At 38.9% G+C, this 19363-nt stretch overlaps 1 protein-coding gene across 1 annotated transcript in view; it reads left to right on the top strand.

Annotated features, from left to right (window-relative positions):
• Nucleotides 1-4864: 4864 nt before the first annotated feature.
• Nucleotides 4865-19363, top strand: part of LOC138171918 (tetraspanin-11-like) — a 170336-nt gene continuing 155837 nt past the window's right edge. Inside the window, exon 1 of the mRNA XM_069101467.1 lies at nucleotides 4865-5210. The gene's annotated coding sequence lies outside the window, so the exon portion shown is untranslated. The remainder of the gene's footprint in view (nucleotides 5211-19363) is intronic.

Here is a 19363-nt window from a genome sequence, read left to right as displayed (position 1 = left end):
GTGCTATTATAATATTGAGTGCTCTTTCAGCACCCTTTCTCTAAGAATAAGAAACTAGGCTTATGCAGGGTCCAGGCCTATAGTAGACCCAGCCCTGCTGTTACATTGAATCTGTACTCCCATCCCATAAGAAGTAGCAGACATTAACTGCCAAGCTACATGAAGGAAAAAAAGTAAAGAACAGTAAAAGAATCAATATGGATGACAATTTGCATAGCTACAAAAGCCTTTAAGGAAATGGAAACCAGCCCCAGCTGGATTAGTCCTGTCTCTGCAGAGGTCACTCAGAGAAACGTTACAACCTAGTCTTGAGGGTTCTGCCTATCAGTAAAGAAAAAGAGACAAAAAAAAAAGTGATTGGGGAATTTTTAAAAGGATAAAGCCCCTAAGCTATAAAGAGAAGAATCTTTAATAAAATCTCAACACATAAGCTGGTAAATCAAAAGAAATCATACTAAAAATGGAAGGAATAATGGGCAAAGCCACGAAGATAATACAATGCCCTCTTAACAAATATTTTTCTATGTGGTAAAGTGAACTGATAGTGTCTGATGAAAGAAAGAATCCTGTGGACTCCACAGAAAACATACATGAGCAACAAGAAACTATGAAATTGTTCAAAGGAGAAATCAAATCCATAGAACAAGAAACTGGGAACGAATACACCAAAAAATAGAACACCAAATTTTTAAAAAACACAGCAGATGGGGGCTGGAGGGTGGGAAGGACCAGTGATGGACGATCTATCTAAATAAGTGGAAAACTAAAAGATTTGGAATACAAAAACTGAAGAGGAAGAAAGAGTCTGGGCATACTACATTTTGTCACCAATTTTGATCTTTGCTCTAACAAGTTAATGGTCCATCTATACACAGATATAGCTTATTTTGAAATGGCTCCCAATTTGAACTCCCAATTTCCTGGCTATTAAGATATTGTAATTTCCTGTTTTGTTTTCATTTTATAAAAACTATATATGGTGTCCAATGTCTTCCAACTCTTTTATTAATATAAGCATTCAGGATATAAAAATATGAAGCTTCTGTGTAGCTTGCAAACCTTTGGGCTCTTCACTTAATTTTTCTGGGCCATATTTTTCCACAATTTCTGCCATCGTTTCCCATACTCACCTTTGTTCTGAAATCATTGAACATTAATGTATTTGTTTAATTTAGAAGATTTCATCAGGTTCTCTTTTTGTTTTTCTTTTTTTTTCTGCTTCAGGTTCTGAAGGAATTTCTCTGAAAATGCAAAAAAATAAACAAAAAACAATGTTGATCAGGCATAAAATTTTCATATATCTTTATCATGACATTTTTTGCTTATGATTATTGTAAGGTAAGACGAACAAGTATCCCAAGAAATGTTGTTTTTTCTCAACTTTGAACACATGATAAAACCAACTTCTGCCAACTCCTTCGTTTGTTTATCCGAGGAGAACCTATGAGCCATTCTCACATCTAGTTGCAGTTTCCTTTTCTCCTACTTTCATTTATAAAGAGAATGTCGATTTATCTGGAGTGGTTAGAGGAGGATCTCATATTTAAGACTACCATTTTGTAGACTGTACAAAACCTGTGATTGTTAGCACTCCCATCCCTTTTCTACTGCATTCCAAGATCACTATGGAAAAGCAAGGGAGCTGGACAGGATCAGGAAAGATTTTGTATTTGTCTCTGTTCATAGGCTGGGCAGCCAACGGATGATGAGTCTTTCTATACTTAGCCAGGCTGGTCCTAGGGAAGCAAAGACAGTCTGTCACTGGAACTTTACAATTTGTATTATAGCTTTCTTTATGTGTCATATCTCCTCTACTCAGTCATTAGCTCCTTTGGGAGCAGAGAATGTGTCACGCTTCTCCTGAGCATTTCTCTCATTGTCTAACACAATGACTATTTCATAGTTGGTGGATGATAAGTTTTTGTTGAATTAAAATTCAGAAAGTAGGGACCCACCTGCAATCCTGCTCACTCTCCGGTATCTTGAGACTGTGATATTCTTCTTCCTAGGGATACAGGCTGTGTCTAATCATTATACAGCTGCAAATTATATAACACAACAACATTTGAACAATTAAAAATTAGTATTACTCAAAGGGCAATGGAGAAGTGCAAGATGGGTGTGAACAACACATGATAAATGGGCAGCTAGTGGCACAGTGGATAGAACACTCAGGCACTTCCTAGCTATGTGACCCTGGGCAAGTCACTTAACCCTATTTGCCTCAGTTTCTTTATCAGTAAAATGAGCTGGAGAAGGAAATTGCAAACCACTCCAGTATCTTTGCCAAGAAAACCCCAAATGGGGTCATGAAGAGTTGAACATGACTGAAAATCAACACAGCAACAATACATGATAAATGAGAACTGGAGTAATGGATTTCATCAAAGAAATATATGATAGAAAAAGAAGGTGGGTTGTTCATATGGTGAAAATAAGGGGGAAATGATGGATGGCTCTTGAGCTCCATCTATATATGCTCGTAATATCAAGAGAAATTGAGGAAGACCCATATAGAATTGGGGGCATTCCCTGAAGGGGATTCATGGGAGGACATGAACAGGAAGACCAGGCATGGATAGGTTGCCATCTGTATTGTTGGGGAGAACAACAGTGAGAACACAACCATTTGAGTATAAGCCTAGACTTTGACTGATTAGTTCAGAGTGCTAAGGAGGGCCAGAGTAATAGAGTTTATCCCTGGGTGGCCCAGTTACTGAAACCAATCACAACACACTAACTTTAACCTAGTCATCCAGAAAATTACAGCCTTTGCTTACAGAAAAGATCAAGTCAAACAAACATTGCCAAAGAGATCTAAACCCATCACCCCACTTGAAAAACCACCCCAAATATATGTCACTGACAAGGAGATAGTTATATAAGATGACATTTTGCTTCAAATAACCAAAAGTATGTATATGTATTGCACATGGAATAATGTGTGCGTGCGTGCACGTGCATGTGTGTGTGTGTGTGTGTGTGTGTGTGTGTGTGTATAAGATCACAGAATCTTTGGATCTCAGAGTTGGAAGGGAACTTAGACCAACCGGTACCTAAGTGGAAATCCCTCTCTTCAACCTACCTGCCAAATGGTCATCCGACCTCTCAGGCAATCCTGCACACTAATGCCAAAGGGATTTTCCTTAAACATACATCTGACCCATGTAACTCCCTTACTCAACAAACTCCACTGGCTTCCTATAGCCTGTAGGATCAAATATAAACTCCTTTATTTAGCTTGCAAAGTCTTTCTCAAACTTGCCCCAACCTATCTTTCCAAGCCTCATTTGACATTATTCCCCCTCCTGTACACTATGACTTCAACCAAACTGGCTTTCTCTCTATCCCTCATGCAGGAATTAGTTCATTTATTGTATGTGTAACCCCACCACCTAGCACAGTGCCTGGCAGAAAACAGCCACTTAATAAATGCTTTGTTAATTGATGGATTGAAGATCCTCAGTGATGGAGAAACTCATTACCTTTCCAAGCCACCCATTCCACCTTGGGACAGCTTTAATTGTCAGGAAGGACATCTTGTTCTAGAACAGAAATCTGTATCTCTGCAACGTCTATCCATTGATCCCAATTTGTAGAATCATAAATATTGAGTTGGAAGGGACTTTAGAAGACTAGAGTAAACTAGTAAGTAAAGTAAGTAAGTAAGACTTTAGGAAACTAGAGTACGTTAGAAGACAGAAAGGTTATGATCTGTGCAAGGTCACACAGAAAAGTGCTAGAGCCAAAGTCTGAATCCAGGTCCTGTGACTCAAGAAAGAAAAAACAAAAACAAAAACAAAAAACCTGATCCCTTTTGTGGGCCAAGAAAAATAAGCCTAATCTTTCCACATGGCCCTCCTTCACACTCTGTTACAACCTCCCTCTTTTTGTTGTGGGTCATTTTTTTCCAGTTGTGTCTAACTCTTCACAACCCTATTTGGGGTTTTCTTGGCAAAGCTATTGGAGTGGTTTGCCATTTTCTTCTCCAGCACATTTTTACAGATGGGGGGAATGAGGCAAACAGTGTTAAGTGACTTGCCTAAGGTCACACGGCTAGTAGTTATCTGAGGCCAAAATTGAACTCAGGAAGATGAGTCTTCCAGACTCCAGGCCTGGCACTCCATCCACTGTGCCACCTAACCGCCCTTACTATCCCTCTATCAGTTGTTCTATTCAACACATTAGGTGTAGGGTGGATGGGGACAATGACAGTACTTACTTTACAGAGTCACTGTGAAGATCGCACAACTTTTGTAAAACACTTTACAAACCTTGAAATCCTACACAATTGCTAATTATTATTGTTTACTCCCACAATCTCTACCTGTTAAGCCACACCAGACAAGAGTTCCAACACAGAGCTGAACCCCCCCCAAAAAAAGTTATGTGCACAATATCCCTACTCCCTATCAATGCCAAGTGTCCCCTCCATCCATCTGCGTCTGATCCCTTGTCATTTGTCTTTTCTCTCTTCTCCATGAGATAAGTTCCTTCCCATTCTTCCTAACTTTTCACTGTGTCTAATACAAACGCTTGTGATCTGACCCTAGAACCTTGACCCAAGGAAGAGACTGCTGTGAATGAGCCAGGGGCTGGGAACTGGGGGACAGGAGTGGGAGGGGCGGGAGAAGGGAAAGGGCCCAAGAGGTTGCCGAGGAGAGAAACATTTTTGTCAGCCCCCCACCTCCTCCACCCCTCCATTTCTTCTGCATCTGTAAGGTTTCCCTAGGCAACATCCCAGCTGTCCCACACTCAGGCGTGATCTGCTCTGTGTGCCCTGAATTAAAAAAGCCAAATGCCAAACTCCGGAACAAAAAGGCTGTCTGCTGAGGCCCCCCCCGTGAATGTCCTCCTTGTGAAGCTGAGTGCAGGAGGAGGAGGAGGGAGATGGAGAACTGAAGAGGGGCGTGGGGAAAGACACAGCAGTCCGGGCCATCGGGGCTCGACCGTGTTGGGGCACTAGCCAGGAAGGAAATGCCCCGAAGCAGTCAGCCTCGCAGCGCACACTGCCGGGGGCTCCTAGTCTGAGGCTCAGGCAGACCACAGCGGCCCTTCCCTGACCTCTTGGGGTGGGAGGAGAAGTCGGGGCGGGGGGGAAAGGGGCGGCAGGGAGGAAGGTGGATGTGCAGCGGAGGAGAGCGACGGATCAACGCCTCTCTAGGCTCAGAATCTCTGCAAGCAGAGAGCCTCGAGCTCCAACTCCCCTGGTAAGTGAGGGGCTGCAGGGCGTGAGGGGGGAGAAGGCTTGCACCCTGCCGTGACACGAGCACGTCCCCGCACTCACCCACCCACCCGCGCCTGCCACTGCAGGGAGGCGGGGCAGCCAGCGTGGCACAGTGATGGGGCGGGGACTCTGGAGGAGGAAGGTGTAAGTGACTTTCCAAGGCCCAGCCAGGAGCCACGCTTCGGAGGCTGGCACTGGGCTGCAGCTTCCCTGCGCAAAAGAGGAGGTGACCTCCAGACCGCTCCCCTCCCCGGGCCGGGCAGCTCGCTCCTGGAGGGGCCAGCGCTTCCCGGGGCGCAGGAAAAGCAGCCGAAACCTGAGCCGTGCATGCCCGTGTGCTTGTGTGACGGGCTGTGCGTCCCTCCCATCTATTTACTGACGTCCGCAATTTGTCCTTGCATGTCTGCGTTTGTGTCCCAAGCTTGTGATTTATGTCATTGTGACCCTACTTCTTTCTTACACCTTCTTTTCTACCCAGAATCTGTGTGTGTGTGTGTGTGTGTGTGTGTGTTTTAAATCCCTTAATCTTTAGAGATGAGAACCTGGGTTTAAATCCTAATTCCTCTCTTTTCTGCCTTGTGATCATGGGCAAGTTTTTACCTTCTCTGAGATTGTTTCCTCATTTATTAAGTGAAAGTTTTAGACTAATTCTCTAGAGCCCTTTATAACTCTTATCCTGGATGTAAGCACTAAGGAGTAATAATTAATTTTCCACAGTGCCCAGTACAGCGTCATATATAAAATAGCATTTAATAAATGCTTTTAAATAGACTGAAAAATGTCACTTGCCTGTGAATGAGTAGAATTTTGTGTGCATGTGTGTATATGTATGTTTGTGTATGTGTAGTGTGCCTGGTTAAAAGTACAGTGGTTATGGAGTCAGAGGACCTGCATGGCCTTGGGAAAATCGCTTAGCCTCCCTAGGCCTCATGAGAGGTCCGAACCAGATGGTCTTTGAGCTTCCCTCCAGATGTAGTTCTGTGATCCTGCTTGCATGTTCACTTGTGTCAGTTGTCCGTAGGGAGATTTTTGCATATGTGTCCATATTGCAAGCTGACCAAAGCTCTTGCAGTATAATGACGGCTTGTTGATTGATTCACTGATTCTGTAAAACTGAATGAAACAACGGGAGATTCTGGGGTATATTTCTATTGTTCTCATTATAAACTTCCTGGAACACAGTTCTAGAGAAGAGAATCTGAGTTGCGTGTGACTCTTTGTATGTCATGTATCCATTGGGTATATCATCTGTGTGTGTGGCTTACATGTTGCTACGGAGGTGCCCACCACATGCTGTGTGTGGCCTGTGTTAGTACCCTTGAGGATCCAGTATGTAGGCGTTTGGTCTGGAGAGAGTGGTATTTGATCCAGGATGTGAACTATGTTTATATAGAGTTGATTTGGCACATGCTGTGTAATTTCTGTGGATGCTGTTTGGTTGCTGGCATCTGCTACTGTGCAAATAGTACAAATACCTATATCTGATGCTATTTTACTATACATATGATACCAGACATTTATACAGAACACATATCTTTCTCTTGGCATGGATAGTGTCTAATCTTTACATAAATGAAGTACATAAGGAGCATATTTGGAGGAATAGAAGCACAATTAGGAGAAATAACCTACTCAAGGTCACAGAAGAGGAAATCAGGGAACAGAATTAGCCCTGCAACTTCAGATCCAAAATACCATTCTCTACAACTTCTAGACTTTAAACCTCTCTACAACTTAATTAGGCAAGCAGCCCAAGTGTTCTTGGCCCCATTTTACAAATGAAATACATAAGGTCATGAAGATTAGATAACTTACCCATGGACATGCTGTTCATAAGTGCCTATGATAGAATTCTGATCTGGGTGTCTTGACTCTAAGTGAAATACTCTGCCATGTTGAGTGTTACTCTGAGAGTTGAGTTAGTTATTCCATTACACATACAAGAATGGGTATAAGGGAATCAACAGACAGACCTAATAGTTGGACCTGAGGATTGGACATAGAGTTATTTTCCTGACAATGCTGAAAACACATAGGAGGTGCTAAACACCCTTTTGGTGCTGCAGAAGTTCAGTACAGTGAAGAAAACTATACCAAGAGACTTCCTAGGTCCCCTTTGCTTGCTCTAGAAGCTGTTATATGGCATTGGGCAAATCATGTCACCTCTCTACAAAAGAAGGATTTATATAGACAGTGACAGAGAGAAATTATACATCATCAATTAATATTCATCATGATGAAGAACTAGGGACTTGAAATAGAGCAATGGAAATCACCAAGATAGCCAAACTAATCAATGACTGTTAATCATTTGGTTTTGAATAGATTGCATTACATTTTTCTCCCCTAGTGGCTTTCTTCTATGATGATACTTGATTGAAGGCAATATTGAAGTAAGTTTGCCTTCCTTGAAGACAACGCCACAGATGAGTGTACAGGTACAGGGTGTACAGAGGGTAGTGAATAGAGTAAGAAGGCCCAGAAGTTATGTATTTTCTCCAAAACATGCCCCTCCTCCTAGCTTTCCCATTTTTGTTGAAGGTTGGAAACCACAGTCATCTTTGCCATTTTCCTCTCTTTACATTCTATCATCAGACTCATGCATAGGCATAGAAATTCAGACTCTATAATATCTCTTATATCTGTCCCATTCTGTTCATTAATATTGCCTTACCATACTTCAGGTCCTTATCACTTCTCATCTGAACTATTTTAACATAAGTTGCCCTTTCTGCTTCTAGATGTCTCCAAATGAGGGGAATAACATGGTCAAAATCATCATAATAATATAAGGATCTGACCACATGTAGCAGCAAGCACCCCAAGCACATCCTCAGGGTTTGCTGCTACCACAGGTTCTTGGATCTGCTTTGATAAAGGAAAGCAACTCAAAATGGGTTAACAAGCTTACTTTAATCAGTCAGATGTATATCATTTACCTAGTTCAGGGGAAAAAGATCAGCACCCTGAACTTCAGAACATACAGACAGAATTATCAAGACAGAAACAGATCAAATAGACAGCTTTCCAAACTGTCCAACCATTACATCCATACCCAGTCAACATCTGGGTTTCCACATCTGGGTTTTTTCAAAGCCGGGGGACTCTCAACAACGGCTTCCCAGAACTCAGATCAAATCACAGAATACTTCTCAAAGTGAGTCCCAAAACAAAGTTACACATCAGGGCTTATATAGCCTTCTCCTGGCTCAGAGAATGTAACAACCTTATTGACTCACTGGCCAATCAAGAAGTATCTACTGAAAAACAAGCCTCCCCCACCCCAGGCTTCAGGTGCACATTAGCCTAGGGGCAGGGAAGATCTTTAAAATTTACATTCTTATTACACCACACTCTTCCCCTGGTCAGAACCTCTAGTGACTCTATGGTCTCTAGGAAAAATACAAACTCCTTGGTCAGGCAGTCTTATTTTAACCTACCTTTCCACTTATTTCGCATGACTAACTCATACATTTTACATTTCAGTCAAACTAGTCTTTCCCTCTCTCCCAACTGAATACAGACTGTCTTATAGAGCTAAAATTCGCCCCTTCTATATTTTCATGTTGAAATTCTTCTCATCCTTAAAAGCATAGCTTAGCTGACACCTTCTCTGTGAATCTTTTTGATTAACCCAGAAAAAAAAGTAACTTCTCCCTCTTAGATTTTTTTAAAGAGGTATTTAGCCAGGACTTCTCTTCTGTTTTTTTTTTCCTTCAAAATACCGTTTTATTAACCTTATATTTACATGTCTAAAATTCCCCCTCTGTGTTTCTTTCTTCTCCCATTCCAAAAAATTCTCATATCACAAAAAAATTTTGAAAAGAAAAAAAGAAAGAGAAAAAAATCAGCAAAGTATATTAATATATTCAAAAAATTTTGATTCAGTGTTCTATATCCCTATATCCTTGCACCCCCTATCCCCGCAAAGGACTAGGGGAGGTGCCGTCCAATGTTTCTTCCTTAAGGTCAAGCCTATTCCTTGTAATTTTGCAACATTTATTTTCAGTTGTTTTGTAGTGATTGTTCTTTCCATTTATCATGCTGTAGTCATTGTGTTTTGTTTTCTTGTTTTCTTGGCTGTACCAACTTCACTTTGCATCATTTCAAGTTTTTCTATACTTCTCAGTTTTCCACCATATTTGTTTTTTCTTACAACACAGTAAGAGTATTCTTTTATTTCTCTTGAGCTCTCAGTTTTGTTGGCATTTAACTGCACACAGGGTCTCTGGTAATCCTTTTTATTTCTTCTAGTGAAGGAATTTTTTTTTTGTTTCTTCTAGTTTTGTTTTGGTATTACCCTTTTCATTGGTTATTTTCTTGATTTGATTCTCTATCTTCATTTTTATCTGGTTGACTAAAAAGGTTCATCAATTGTGTTAGTCTTTTCAATGAATCAGCTTTAGTTTTGCATTATGATTTCTATCATCTCTTTGGTTTCTAATTTATCTATTCTCTAATTTTAAAGATTCCCTCATCTGTGCATATTTTTTATTTATTTATTGTTTTTAATGCATATTCTGTTTATTAAACCTTTTCTTTTCTATTTTGCTAATATATGGGGTTTTTTTGATACAATTTTTCTTTGAGGACAGCTTTAGCTGCATTCCTGAAATTTTAGAGTGTAGTTTTATCATTATTATTCACATAATAAGAATTGTTCTTTGACCCTCTGGTTATTTAGGATTTCATCAGGTCTCCATTTGTCTGTGTCTTTTGTTTGTGTTCTTTGAGGTGATTATATTTTTCTTTGTGTCATGGTTTATAAAGAATGTGTTTAATATTTCTGACTTTCTACATTTATTTGAATTATCTTTTTATCCTAACATATGGTCTGTTTTTATTTTTAAAAATTTCATATGATGCTGAAAAATATGCATATTCTTTGTAGTCCCATTCAGAAGATACCATACATCTTCTAGTTCTAATTTTTGCCCAATTTGTTCAATTCTGTGTTCTTCCTGTTCTGTTAGTTTTGTCCAAGTGTAACCAAGGAATATTAAAAATTTCTTATTATTATTGTGTTCTGTCTTCTTGAATTCACTTAATTATTCTTTTGCGAATCTAGATGCTATGCCAATATTAATATTAGTTTGTGTTTTATATATATATATATATATATGTGTGTGTGTGTGTTCATAATAATGTAATTTATCTATTTGTATTGTGAATTTCTGCTTTTCCTTTTTCGGATATCATGATTGCAACATCTGCTATTTAAGAATCACCTGATAGTAAATTTTGTTCTAGCCTCTTATTTTGATTCATTTTTTGATGTTTTGGTGTATTCCTTATTAAGCAAAAGATTGTGGGGTTTTGTTTTTTTATTCATTGTCATTATTTTTTCTTTATTGAATTGTTTAGTCCATTCACATTTCAAGTTATGGAAGTTATGTTTTTATTTTAACCATCTGAATCTCTAAGGTTTTCTTTTTTAATTTAGGATTTCATTTGCTCCCCTTCCCTTTTGAGTCGATGTTTTGTCCCCACTATTAGTCTTCTGTAAGTACTTAAAGGCAGTTTTATTCTCATGGTCTCTCTTGACCTCACCCCCAACCCTGCCCATTTCTCAACCTTTTCCCTGGCTTTGAAGTTTTACTTAATATATTGGTTGCTTTTTCTTCTTTCCTTTTACTTTTAGCAAATTCTTTCCCTTCTTTCCTCAATTGTTGTTAATTCAAAGTTTCTCCCTCCTCTTCTCCCCTCCACCTTCTTTTGTTTGTTACTCTGTTCTCTATCTTTTTCTAAAAGGGATTTCATTACCTCGTTCCTTTCGTTAATCATCTTCCGTTTCTGTATATTCTAAACTTTTAGTCTTTGATTCATGATCTGTATACTTATTCTTTCTTTAACGATTTTGTGTTCCTTATGAAATTAAAATTTCTAAAGTGCTGAGTTCTCTCTTCTAACCATTTTCTGTTATTGCTTTGTATTTCTTACCCCCTCACACCATTTTTCTGAAATGTTTTACTTTTAGAAGTACTAAATAATGAGGAAAGTAATGAAGACAGAGGTATGGTCCCCTGTTAAAAATGTCCATGTCCCAGATTCTTTGGTCCAGTTCTACCTGCTACCCCCTCTACGATCATTTTCTTCTTCATTTTCCCTTCATTATCTCGTGTTTGTGCCCTCCCAACCTTCTGGATCATGGTTGGCCCTAGGAAAGTTGTTTTAAGTGGAGGCCATATCTTGTGGCAGTCTGTGCCATTTTTGAGGTAAGATGTTATTCATGAACAAACAGCCCTTTCTCAGAAGAAATGATCCCCTGTGCATCAACTCTCTGCAGATTAGACTCATTGCAGAGTCCCCTTTATGGAATGTATCTTTCCTCCCCTACGTGTTCCAAAGTTGAACCTCTTCCCACCAGCAGTCTAGATGCTCCCCTTTCTTTCACCTTGTTGATTATCTAGATCTAAGAAAGTGATGGAGAAAATGTAATAATGCAGATTAAACTTAAGTATGGCAGACTTATATTTATTTTTTTGGAAGCTGGTTGTTAGACATTTACCAGTACATCTCTGCTGCATAGTAACTTCCTCTGGAAACTCTATCTCTGGGTAAATGCCTAGATAAAACCACATATTTTGTTCAGACAGTAAAAGTAAAGATTATCCTGTTGATAGGATTTATAAGTTTGAGCTGGTCCTTAAGTTTGATTTTTAAAAGGAGACAAGGAACCACCAAGGAAACAGAGAAATCTACCTCACACACACACGCTCACACAGACACAGGAGATAGACATGAAGTCTCCTTAAAAATACCCATAGCCAAATGCTGACATTCTCAAAGAAATCCTGTCTCAAACCTCATTTGAGACAAAATGAGCCACAGAAATTATTACTCAAAGAAAACCTCATGGTGTGTGATGAGTTAGGGCCCAATTGAATTACACAAGTATTTACTGAGCAGAGAGCGGGGGGAAGAGCAAGATACAGACAGCGCTGCTTGAATTGGGCCTAGAGTTTAGTTGAAGAAGCAAGACTAACACACATGAAACCATTAAAAGCAATTTGGTGCTCAACTCTGTGGTCTTGATTATCAATGCCCTAAGAATTCAGTAGACAAAGAAGTCATTGTGGGCTAGAGAAACCAGAGAAAGCTTTGGGGTAAAGGCAGGACAAGCTGATTCTCAGAAGAAAATTCAAGTTAATTCACACACATGTGTATACATGTATAGCAGATGAATGTTGTATGTTTGTGTGTATCTCTGCCTGCATGCATATAACACATTAATAAGTTTACCATTGTATTTGGTCAAATGTGTCTAAGAGAGAGAAAGAAAAAAGGATATGGCATCTTTAAGAAGTTTCAAGCCTGAAGCAATTGGGGGGGTGGGGTGGAGGAGAGGAGAGTGACTGGGAGTTGAATATGTATTATCCAATTCCATACAAATTAATTTTCTACACAAAAACTGAGCCCGGATGAATTGGTTCCTAAGGCAACCTTCTCTCAATTGTTAAAAAGACAAGTCACAGGAAAATGTGATATGTGGAAACTGTTCTGATGTAACTGTTTGGGGGTCTTTTTCATTAGCCAAGAGGGAAAGCAGATTTTGGGCAGCTGAACTGAATTAAAAAAGAAGTTCTTCTATGCAAAAAGAGAGGGGAGAGAAGAGAGGAGGGGGAAGAGAAGAAGAGAGAAGAGGGAGAGAGAGAAAGAGAGATGGAAGTGTTTAAAAAAGAAGAATTAAAACTCCATTTCTGATAAGACTAATCAGTTAAGGGCTTTTAAAAGCTACTTTAAAGATTGGAAACCTAGCCACTGAAAACCAAGTGACCACTTGAAATGGATGGACAACCAAAAACTAGTTAGAAACCTAAGCTGAAATGTTGTTTTTAAAATGATAGAGAAAGAACTGAGTTAAAGTAAGCAGGAAAAACTTAACAGTTGAAGTTTTGTGGGACAAAGTATACTTAACTTCTATCCAGTCTTTAAACATTGTTCCATAGCATATCTTAGCTTGTATATTTATACCAATATTGCTAATCACTAAGAAGTTAATATCTAGTTCCCTTTAATCAAGAATATTATTTTTATGAAAACAGAGTAATAGACTTGAAAATGTGAAAAGCCTAACCAGTCAGTCCCCAGGCACTAATGTTCTTTTGGGGACAGCTACCTGAAAATAGCATACATACTTCCCAGGAGGCAATAATCTTAGAATCCCTGTAGAATTTTAGAACCAAAAGAGCCCTAAGCAAACATCTAATCCAACCCTCCTAACTTTATAGATAGACTGAGTCTCAGAGAGGTCACTTGATTGCATGGATAAGGAGAAGCAGAGTCAGGCTAGGAACCCCAGTCCTCTGACTCTGAAACCCAAGGTTTCAGTTAGATGAACTTTCTGTAATGCTTAAGAGTTTACAAAGTATAATGGTAAGGGAATTTGAAGATCTTCCCTGCCCCTTAATAAGCCTATGTAAATTTGAGGACCTTTCCTGATTTGAAAATAAACTCGCCCCCCAGTAGGCTGACTGTGGTCACATAGAGCCTGTGGTGGGAGGAGTTTGCTGAAGGGTGGAACAGAGCCCACAGGAGAAGCTTGCTCATTTTCCAAGAAAACACACACCTTGTTTCTTTGTAACAAGGGCAGTGGGGCAGGAGGGTTGTGATACTCTCTGACCCTGGAGAAGGTTACATATACCTCTGAGACAAGGTTTGGCTTTGGGGCTTACTTTGGGAAGAATTGTATGATTTGACCAGATGAGACTCTGGGCAGCTGTTGAGCCCTCCTAGCTTTGAAAACCCAGCTGTTGGGGCTTCTCTCTCTGGTGACTAACTGTGTGTGTGTGTGTGATGGTCAGACAGCTAGAAGTCCTGTTTGTTTAATGGTGGTATTTTCTCTGTATTTTTGTCTGCTTATAACTTCTGTTTGTATTTTCTCTGAAGTTCAGGGTGCTGTTTGATTAAACTAAGATTCCTAATCCTTTTTGAGTTGCTTTCCTTTAGAAAACCAGGTCTAAGAAACCTGTGCTAGCAGCCATCCTGGGTATGCTAGGGTACTTGCTGCTACATAAAGTACTTTCCTTACAACGACCCTATGTAAATTAGGTAATAGAGATATTATTATTATTGGACCTATTTTAAAGATGAAAAAATCGAGAGGCATAGGGCATAAAAATAATTTGTCCCAGGCCACATAGCTAATAATTATCCAAGTTGGGATTCAAACTCTAAATTCAGTTCCATTTCAACCATATCGCATTCAAATTGTTTGGGGCCTTTCAAATCTAAGCTTAATAAGGAATGACAAGCATCATAGATGAATAATATGCAGAAATAAAAGGAGAGTGGAATGGAATGAGCAAGAATAATATGGAAAGAATTACAGATGTGGAGTCAGAGGACCCAGGTTTAAATATTAGCTGTGTGATCTGGTTCACTCTCATTTATGAAACTAGAAGTAAAAGAAGTGACATATGGTATCCATTATTGTTAGTTGTTGAAGGACTTCAAAGAGGTATCTTGGTATTATGGAAAGAGCACTGAATTTGGAATCTTAATCCTTAGGTTTGAATCTTGACTCTTCTACCCTTACCACTTATATGACCTTGGTCAAGTCCCTTAACCTCTCTGGGTCTGTTTCCTAATCTGTAAAATAAGGAGTTGGATTAGATGACCTCTAAAGTTCCTTCCGGCTCTAAATCTAGGAACCCATGATATAATTCCAGAAGTATCCAGTGGTGAAGGTAGAATCGATCTTTTATGATTTGGCAGATTTGTCTCAGGTTTCACATTAGGAGCTCTGGGGCTTTTGCCCATGACCTAGATGTTGTGAGTTCACTATATGTGTTCCTTAAATTGAAATGATTAACATTTATGACTACTTTCTGAAAGGAGAGGGAAAAAAATAGAACAACTTATCAGGTCTTTGTCCTTCTGCCCTGGATTATTGTTAGTCCCACAGTTTTAAGAAGAACATTAATAAGCTAAAGAGTGTTCAAAGGCATGTATGCAACCAGAAGAGTGAAGGGCCTTGAGTCAATGGCCTGTGACGATCAGTTAAAGGGAACTGGGGATGTTTAACCTGGAGAAAACTTGTCAAGAGGGAGTGAGAGAAGGGAGCATAGCAGTTGCCTTCATGTTTTTGCATGACCATGATATGGAAGCAGGATTAGACTTGTTCTGTGTGGTCCCAGAGGGCAGATCAATAGCCAGTGGGTACAAGTCACAAGGACAACTTTAGGCTTGCCATCAAGAAAATCTTCCTAACAACCAGAGCTGTCCAAAAAGGGAGCAGGCTGCCTTGGGAGGTGGTGGATTCTACTTCCCTAGAGGCTTTTGACCAGAGCCCAGGCGACCACTTATTAGGTCAGTCATACTGGGAATTCCTTTCAGCTAGATGTTGGACATAGGTTGGACTTAAATGCTTCCTACTTCTAAAGTTCTTGATTCTGTGATTTCCCTGGGGGTAAGGGGAAGGGATTTTGAGTACAGCTGGGAAGTCATTCTTATGATGTAGTATTTCTGATGTCTGAGGAGATCAGAGAAGATCTATTAGCAGAGAATCTGAGGAAAGAGATGCCTTGAGGGAACTAATTGAACATTCCTTCCATGTTGTCAGGGATAAGAACAGCCATTAAAAACAAAAATGGACAGGGTATCTTTGGCAGCAAGGTAGCTCCATAGTGCATAGAGTGCTGGGCCTGGAGTCAGGAAGACTTAACTTTCTGAGTTTAAACCTGGCCTCAGACATTTACTAGCTGTGTGACCCTGGGCAAGTCACTTAACCCGGTGTGCCTCAGTTTCCTCATCTGTAAAATGAGCTGGAGAAGGAAATGGCAAACCACTCCAGTATCTTTGCCAACAAAACTCTAAATGGGGTCATAGAGAATTGGACAAAACTAAAATGACCCAAAAACAACACTTTAAGCTGACAGTTTTCTTTTTTAAATTGTATGTATCCCTCCTCCCCCATCCCTCCCCCACCAATGACATGTAAAAACAATTTTCAACATTTAGGGTTTTTTTGTTTTTTTTTTTATTTCGAGGCCCAGATTCTCTCCTTCCTTCCCTTCCCTTTCCCCTCCCTGAGATGGCAAGCAATCTCATATAGGTTATACATATTCAATCAAGTAAAACATATTTCCATATTAGTATTTTGTGGAAAGAAAGAAGGAAGGAAAGATAAAGAGCAAGGAAGGGAGAAGGAAGGAAGGAAGTAAGGAAGGTAGGAAGGAAGGAAGGAAGGAAGGATTAGAAAGAAAGAAATACAGTATGCTTCAGTCAGTATTCAGACTCCATAAGTTCTTTCTCTGGAGGCAAATAGCATTTTTCACCGTGAGTCCTTTGGGATTCTCATCATGAATCTATTAGATTGTGGATAATAGCTAAGTCATTCACAGTTATTCATTTATTTATGGTTTATTATACTGTTACTATGTACAGTATTCTCTTGGTTCTGCTCACTTCACTCCACATCAGTTCATGTAAGAATTTCCAGGTTTTTCTGAAATCATCCTGCTTGTCATTTCTTATAGTTTAGTAGTATACCATTGCAGTCATATACCACAACTTGTTTATTCCCCAGTTAACAGGTATCACCTCAATTTCCAGTTCTTAGCCACCACAAAAAAAGAGCAGCCACAAATACTTGTGTACAAATAGGTCATTTCTCCTTTTTTTAAAACTCTTTGGGATACAGACCTAGCAGTGGTATTGCTAGATCAAAGGGTATGAACAGTTTGATAGCCCTTTGGACATAGATCCTAATTGTTCTCCAAAATGGTTGGATCAGTTCAGAACTTCACCAACAGTGCATTGGTATTCCAGTTTTCCCCTCTAACATTTATCATTTTCCTTTTCTGTCATATTAGCCAATCTTGAGAGGTGACGTGTTACCTCAGAATTTTTTAATTTGCATTTCTCTAATCAATAATGATTTAGAGCATTTTTATATAACTACAGATAGCTTTAATTTCTTTGCCTGAAAACTGCCTGTTCATATCCTTTGGTCATTTATCAATTGGGGAATGACTTGTAATTTTATAAATTTGATTAAGTTCTCTAGATATTTGAGAAATTAGGCCTTTATCAGAGATACTTATTGTAAAAATTTTTCCCAGTTTTTTTGCTTTCCTTCTAATAATAAAAATTATCCATTTTACATTTTGTAATGCTCTCTATATCGTATTTGGTCCTAAATTCCTCCATTAGCCATAGATCTGACAGATAAACTATTCCATACTGCTTATTCTATCACCCTTTATGTCTAAAATAAATCATGTACCCATTTTGGCCTTATCTTGGTATAGGATGTGAGATGTTTCTCTATACCCGGTTTCTCCCATACTGTTTTCCAGTTTACCCAGCAGTTTCTGTCAAATAATGATTTTTTATCCCCAAAGCTTGGATTTGGGGGCTTATTAAACACTAGATTACTATGGTCATTTTCTACAATGTATTGTGTACCTAATCTATTCCACTGAACCACTGTTCTATTTCTTAGAAAGTATTAAATTGGGCAGCTAGGTGGCACAGTGAATAGAGTACTGGCCCTGAAGTCAGGAGGACCTGAGTTCAAATCCAGCCTCAGACACTTACAAAAACTAGCTGTGCAACCTTAGGCAAGTTGCTTAACCCCAATTGCCCTCCAAAAAAAAAAAAAGAAAGTATCAAATTGTTTTGATAATTACTACTTCATAATACAGTTTGAAATCTGGTATGGCTAGGCCACCTTCCTTCACATTTTTTTTCATTGATTCCCTTGATATTCTTGGCCTTTTATTCTTCTAAATGAAACTTGTTACTATTTTTTCTAACTCTATAAAATAATTTTTAGTAGTTTGATTGGTATAGCACTAAGTAAGTTAATTTAGGAAGAATTATTGCTTTTATTATATTCCCTTGAGCAATTATTATATACCCATGAGCAATTAATATTTTTACAATGGCTTAGATCTGACTTTATTTTGTGAAAAGTATTTTATAGTTATATTCATATAGATCCTGTATTTGTCTTGGCAGGTAAATATTATTTATCTTTATGATTGCTATCATCATTGAGGGGGCAGCTAAGTAGCACAGTAGATAGAGTGCCAGTCTAGAAGTCAGGAAGACTCATCTTCCTATGTACAAATCTGACCTCAGACACTTACTAGCTGTGTGACCCTGGGCAAGTCACTTAACTTGTTTGCTTCAGTTCCTCATATGTAAAATGAGCCGGAGAAGGAAACAGCAAAGTACTCCAGTTTGTTTTTTTTTTTTTGCCAGTAATACCCCAAATGAGGTCAGGAAGAGTTTGGCAAAACTGAAATGATTAAACAACAACAATAGCATCACTGATAATAAAAGGTTTTTCTAGTATGCTTCACCTTTACAAAAGACCTTTATCTTCACTACATGCCAATTCTCTAGAATTATATAAGAAGGGGGAGTACATTAGGAAAATAAGCTCTTCCATTCCCCAATTGATAAATGGTCAAATCATAGGAACAGGCAGTTTTCAGAAGAAAAAAATCAATGCTATCTATAGTCATATGAAAAAATGTTCTAAATCATTATTGATTAGAGAAATGCAAATTAAAACAACTCTGAGATGCCACTTCACACCTATCAGAAATGACGAATGCTGGAAAGAGGGAGGGAAAATAGGTACACTTAATAAATTGTTGGTGAGTTGTGAATTGGTACAAACATTCTGGAAAACAATTTGGAACTATGATTAAAGGGCTGTAAAACTGGGCATATCCTTTGATCCAGAAATACTTCTATTAGATCTATATCCCAAAGAGGTCAAAGAAAAAGAGGAAGGTCCTATATATGCAAAAATCTTTACAGCAATATTTTTTGTGGTGGCAAAAATTGCAGATTGAGGGGATACTCATCAATTGGGGAATGACTTAACAAGTTGTGGTATGTGATTTGATAGAGCACTATTGTGCTATAAGAAATGACAAGGCAGGTGGTTTTCCAAAAAAATGGCAATACTTATATCAACTGATGTAAAATGAAGTGAGAAGAGCCAGGAGATCATTGTGCCCAATAACAGCAATGTTGTAATGATGATCAACTGTAAAAGATTTCGCTACTCTGATCAATACAATAATTCAAGACAATTCCAAAGGAGTCATGATGAAAAAAATGTTATCCACCTCCAGAAAGAGAACCGATAAACTCTAAGTACAAAATAAAGTA

Source organism: Petaurus breviceps, unplaced genomic scaffold (genome assembly GCF_028583685.1).
Source record: "Petaurus breviceps papuanus isolate PSGF00001 unplaced genomic scaffold, PetGlider_PUasm1.0 470, whole genome shotgun sequence".
NCBI classification, from domain to species: domain Eukaryota; kingdom Metazoa; phylum Chordata; class Mammalia; order Diprotodontia; family Petauridae; genus Petaurus; species Petaurus breviceps.
Note: the sequence above shows the minus strand (reverse complement) of the source record. Positions and strands in the feature narration are given on the sequence as shown.